The sequence below is a fragment of the Eublepharis macularius genome, chromosome 3, assembly GCF_028583425.1.
Source record: "Eublepharis macularius isolate TG4126 chromosome 3, MPM_Emac_v1.0, whole genome shotgun sequence".
Lineage (NCBI taxonomy): Eukaryota > Metazoa > Chordata > Lepidosauria > Squamata > Eublepharidae > Eublepharis > Eublepharis macularius.
Window position 1 is genome coordinate 50,824,081 of NC_072792.1, and position 5,718 is coordinate 50,829,798.

General features: G+C 42.6%; 1 long non-coding RNA gene across 1 annotated transcript; it reads right to left on the reverse strand.

Moving 5' to 3' along the window:
• Positions 1 to 736: 736 nt before the first annotated feature.
• Positions 737 to 2,560, reverse strand: LOC129325538 (uncharacterized). The gene is made up of 3 exons (XR_008596645.1): positions 2,503 to 2,560; positions 1,273 to 1,322; positions 737 to 1,046 (listed from the first exon to the last, which is right to left on the reverse strand). It is a non-coding gene; the product is annotated as an uncharacterized LOC129325538 (long non-coding RNA).
• Between the last annotated feature and the right edge of the window lie 3,158 nt (positions 2,561 to 5,718).

Genomic DNA, 5,718 nt, shown 5'->3' on the forward strand with positions numbered 1-5,718 from the left:
AGCAAGGGTACAAATACCAAAACAAATAATTCATTTCTATATTACACAAGAATTCTGATGCCATTTGTTTAAGGATTTTTTTTTAATACAAAGTGACGGATGGTAATTACAAAACCCTACTTCTTAATTTGATTCTAAGTCAGCTTGGAGAATGAAATTTGCTAAACACATCTCCATCTATTTCAGATACATGTTAAATTTTTGCAGTGATCCAGAATTACAGGAAATATATTTTCCAAAAATAAAAGCACAAGTTTAGCAAACATAGAAAAGTGCTAAGAAAACAGAATCCCCAGATGCCTTACATTTGCAAATGAAACCCTCCCCCACCCCATATACAAAATTTGTGGCAAATGGCCATGTTGTGATTGCTGCTGTGCTACTACAGAAAGAATTTAATGGAACATGCCTGAGTTTGGCTGGACTGGGTTATGATTGTTGTTCATTCTGCAAAGCCATGTCTATAGTTTGTGATTCTGAATCTGTCACACCAGCTATGGCATTGCCTGCCTAGTGTTTAGCATTTCAGGCACATGAACACATAATAATAATAATATTAATAATGTTCTATTTATTTACCACCCTTCAGGATGACTTAATGCCCTCTCAGAGTGTTTTACTAAGTGTGCTATTATTGATGTATTGTCGAAGCAATACAGCCCGGAAAACCCACAACAACCATTGTGCTATTATTATCCTCACAACAATCACCCTGTGAGGTGAGTGGGGCTGAGAGGGTCACCCAAGGTCACTCAGCTGGCTACAAGTGGAGGAGTGAGGAATCAAACCCGGTTCTCCAGATTGGCTCTCATGAAGTTGCCTTATACTGAGTAAAGACCATTGGTCTACCAAGATGAATATTGTCTGCTCCAAGTTCTCCAGGCACAGTTCTTTCACATCACTTTCAAAGTAATCATTTTAACTGGAGGTACCAGGGGTTAAAACCCGTTCTGAAGCCAGCATGCAGCAAAAACAGCAGTCTTGTTAAAGATTAGGAAGCAACTATACATGGCAAGTGGGTGCAGGTGGTGTCATCTTATAGAGGCCTGGATGAAGCAAAAAACAAAACCAGTTTTAAAGATATAAGTTTGGATCCAATCAGCTTATTTTGCTCAATCTCAAGACATTTTCCTCCCTACAAAAGCTCCAAAACCATATGGCTTTTGTCCATTCAGGCCCCATGGTCATCAGCATAACTTTTGAGTTTGGAGAGGAGGAGGCCCCCTCCCCTCCAAAGGAGACCCCACAAATGGAAAAGCTGGTTGGACTCACCCCATAGTCTAGAGAGCTGTAAATGTACATTCACTGTCAGGTCATAAAATCTGGACAAATAGAAAAAATTAGTACAGATTGTCTGTTCGAGTACATATGGCAGCTGTTACAGATTTCTATTGGTTTCACTTTATGAGCCAACATGACTGGAGCGGATGTAGCTGTGCAGCAGGAGCACATGATATAGTTCACATCCCTTCTACTTTATTGAAACTTATAGATAGGCATATTTGTTTTGAAGGCAGCTAGATGAAGGGGGTGAAAGGGCTTGAATGGAGGTTTGAGGGTGGATGCTGGATACAAAGCATGTACACACTTCAGGGCAGAGGGGTGGCCTAATTTATACCATGAATCCTACTAAAGGGGAATCCCTTTAGAGGTTTTGGTCTCTTATGTCTAATAGAATATATAATAAATTAACATGCACTGTTGTGTCACACATTGATATTTGCAATCCCATTACCAATTTGGCTGGTGCTTGGGACCTGAGTGCCCCTTGGTATTCGATGTCATATGAGCAGTCTGTCCATCTTTAGCAAGGCGCAACAGTTCATTCTGTTCTTGGCCAGACCTTTTGAAGCAGAGGCTCCCATCATCAGTTCTACACAGTTTATATAGAGTTACAGCTCCTCCTTGGACTATTTCTCCCCATTTGAAAAATTGCCACTGCGATCTCTCCAGCCTGCCAAGTTGGCAGACTCTATTACAAAAACTGGAGATGTGCCAGGAATCACTACAGCATTCCAAACCACTGATCTGAATCAGCCATCAACTTGATTCAGCACTCCCGCTTGTATTGACAGAAAAACTTCCTCCTAATGTTTTGGAAGTGGGCAGAGTTCCTTGGACTTTTCTAGGAATTAAACAGTGCAATCCTAAGCAGAGTTACTCCAGTCTATGCCCATTGAAATCAATGGGCTTAGACTGGAATAACTCTGCTTGGGATGATAATGAAAATCTCTTAAATAGGAAGCACTCTGAAGGGCCTGAATGGATTTATATAGTCCAGTCTAATTACTTGGTAGATTTATGGAGGAACTGGAAGGTCATCATAAAGGAACATGACTTTTGTCAGGACTGAAAGTTATAGGGTACCATCCTTTGAGGCAGACGAAAGCTCTCTCACAGATTCTAATGGATTCTAATATACCTATTTCCTAATGTTATCAAGTTGACTTGGGAGAAATGGGAAAAAGATGTCAAATGATAGCTTATATTTCTTATACTTACCTAGAGTGAAAACATCTAGTGCGTACTCAGTTTTGCTCACAGAATATACTGCTGCATAAGTCACCCATCATGATTCCTGCTTAGAGGTACAATGAGGTATGGATACCCTGAGTTGGGCAGTAATTAGAAAAAGATGAAGTCAACTTTTGTCTATATAGGACATTTAACAGTCGTACAGACCACTCCCACAATGCAATTACTAAATAAAACAATCCATACCTCATTGTACCTCTAAGCAGGAATCATGATGGGTGACTTATGGGAGACCCGATAGATATTGTTTATCTTGACTTCCAGAAAGCTTTTGACAAAGTTCCTCATCAAAGGCTCCTAAGTAAGCTCAGTAGCTATGGGATAAAGGGCCAAGTCCTCTTGTGGATCGAAAACTGGCTAATTAATAGGAAACAGAGAGTGAGTATAAACGGGCACTTCTCACAGTGGAGGGTGGTGAGCAGTGGGGTGCCACAGGGGTCGGTATTGGGTCCAATGCTTTTTAACTTGTTTATTAATGATTTGGAATTGGGATTAAGCAGTGAAGTGGCTAAATTTGCAGATGACACGAAATTGTTCAGGGTGGTGAAAGCCAGAGAGGATTGTGAGGCACTCCAAAGGGATCTGTCGAGGCTAGAAGAGTGGGCATCCATGTGGCAAATGAGGTTCAATGTAGCCAAGTGCAAAGTAATGCACATTGGAACCAAAAATCCAAAATATAAATACAAGTTGATGGGGTCTGAACTGGCGGAGACTGACCAAGAGAGAGATCTTGGAGTCATGATAGATAACTCACTAAAAACGTCAGCACAGTGTGCGACTGCCATAAAAAAAGCTAATGCTATGCTAGGGGTTATTAGGAAAGGGATTGAAAACAAATCAGCCGGTATCATAATGCCTCTGTATAAATCGATGGTGAGGCCTCATTTGGAGTACTGTGTACAGTTCTGGTCGCCACACCTTAAAAAAGATATCATAGCACTGGAAAAAGTACAGAGAAGGGCAACTAAAATGATTAAAGGGTTGGAACACTTTCCCTATGAGGAAAGATTGAGGCGCTTGGGGCTCTTTAGCCTGGAGAAAAGACGACTGAGGGGAGACATGATAGAGGTTTACAAGATAATGCACGGGTTAGAGAAGGTAGAGAAAGATGTGTTTTTCTCCCTTTCTCACAATACAAGAACTCGTGGGCACTCTATGAAATTATTGAGCAGTCGGGTTAGAACAGATAGAAGAAAATACTACTTTACACAAAGGGTGATAAACACATGGAATTCGTTGCCACAGGAGGTGGTGGCAGCTACAAGCATTGCCAGCTTCAAGAGGGGACTGGACAAATATATGGAGCAGAGGTCCATCAGTGGCTATTAGCCACAGGAGATAGATGGTATTCTCTTTGTGGGGAGGTGGTGCTCTGTTGTCTTGGTGCTGGAAGGAAGGCAGTGGGAGGGCTTCTGGTGTCCTGGCCTCACTTACAGTCCTTTAGATGGCACTGGATTTCTAGCCACTGTGTGTGACAGAATGTTGGACTGGATGGGCCACTGGCCTGATCCAACATGGCTTTGCTTATGTTCTTATGTTCTTATCAAAATTACAGAATCAGTTAAATCAGCATTAAAACCAGTATCAGTAAAACAACAAGTAGGTACAATATCCCTGCAACAAAAACCCTGCAGACAATGTCCCTTCATTTCACATTTCAAAGGCCTTCTGGAACAGAAACACTTTGATCTATGGCCTGCAGGAACTGCACCAGTACTATCTCCCGATGAAAGGATTTCCATGATTTGGAATGGAAGCCAAAAAACCCCAACAAAAACCTTGCATGTATCACTTTCAATAAGGTCTCTGCCTTCAGGAAGGTACCATGCATTGAACTCAAGACTAGAGATGGGCACAAACAGCAATACGAACAAAAAAAAGCCACGAACAGCCCAATCTGCTGTCCGTGAACAAGCTGTTTGTGAGGCCACATTCTAAACGAACAGGTGGTCGTTGCAAGCCTCGTTCATTGCTGTTCGTTGCTGTTCGTCAAGACAGACAGTCTGGCACCTGCAATCAATTCCCTTGGCAACTTAGGCAGGGATTGTCTGAATTCTGTCTGAACTCATGCTGTTGCCCTGGAAACCCCAATCTAAGCCCAATTTAGCTTGATAGACTGGTCTTCCTTTCAAGTGTGGAGCTGCACATTTGTTACAAGGGAGCAAAGAGCAGGGAGGAGCGGGGCTCCCAGCTCTGAATTTGCAGACAGTGGAGAGACAGTTGCTGTTGGCATTTTGAGAGAGAGACAGGGACAGTGCATTGGAGCTTGAATTTTCTTTGTGTGTGGTGGGATAGGGATCTACCCCTTCAAGTTCTAGGGCTGCTGCCAGGCTCTGAGGCCAAGCTATTATTTATTATTGGTACCTTTTCTGGTGCCTGCTCAGGTCAGGTTTCTGGGAGTGGTGTGGTAGGGATCTTGACTTGGATGATGGCTGGAGGAGAGCCTGCTGGCCCCCACGAACAGCCAACCATGAACATGTTTGTGAACTGGGCCATGGTCGTGGTTGTTCATGAGTCCCTGTTCGTGGATGGCAACAAACAACGAACATCATGTTGAGGTTTTTTTTCTGTTCGTGCCCATCTCTACTCAAGACTAGGACAGGTTGATTGCAGGCAGTCCTCCTACCCAAGCAGTAGAGCTTTAAAGATCAATACCAAGACTGAATGAAATCCAGAAACAAACCAGTGACCAATACAGTTCAAATACTACCTGTTTTTATGTGTCTATTTTGCCTCCTGTAAACAATGACTGAACTGATCAATGTCCCTTCAATTGTGCACTTTCACACCAGGTGCCATTTTAGGTTTTGTTAGGAAGATTTATTTTAGTAAAGAAGTTTTCAAAGTTAAAAGCTAAACTTTTGGCTATATGTATGTTTTGCAGCAAAAACATTGACAAGCCTCGCTAATGGTGGCTGTGCTACTACAGGGATTCTTGAATGAAGTGTATTGTTTGGATGTATTTCAAGCTAGTTTCAGACCTAGTCATGGGGCTGAAATGGCCTTGGTCACCCTGCTGGATTACCTGCACTAGGAGATGGATAGGGGGCAGTGTGACCCTGTTAATTTGCCTGGACCTCTTGGCAGCTTTGGATATCATCAACCATGATATTCTTCTGGACCACCTTTTGGGGTTAGGACTGGGAGGCACTGTTTTGCTGTGGTTTCAGTCCTGCCTTGAAG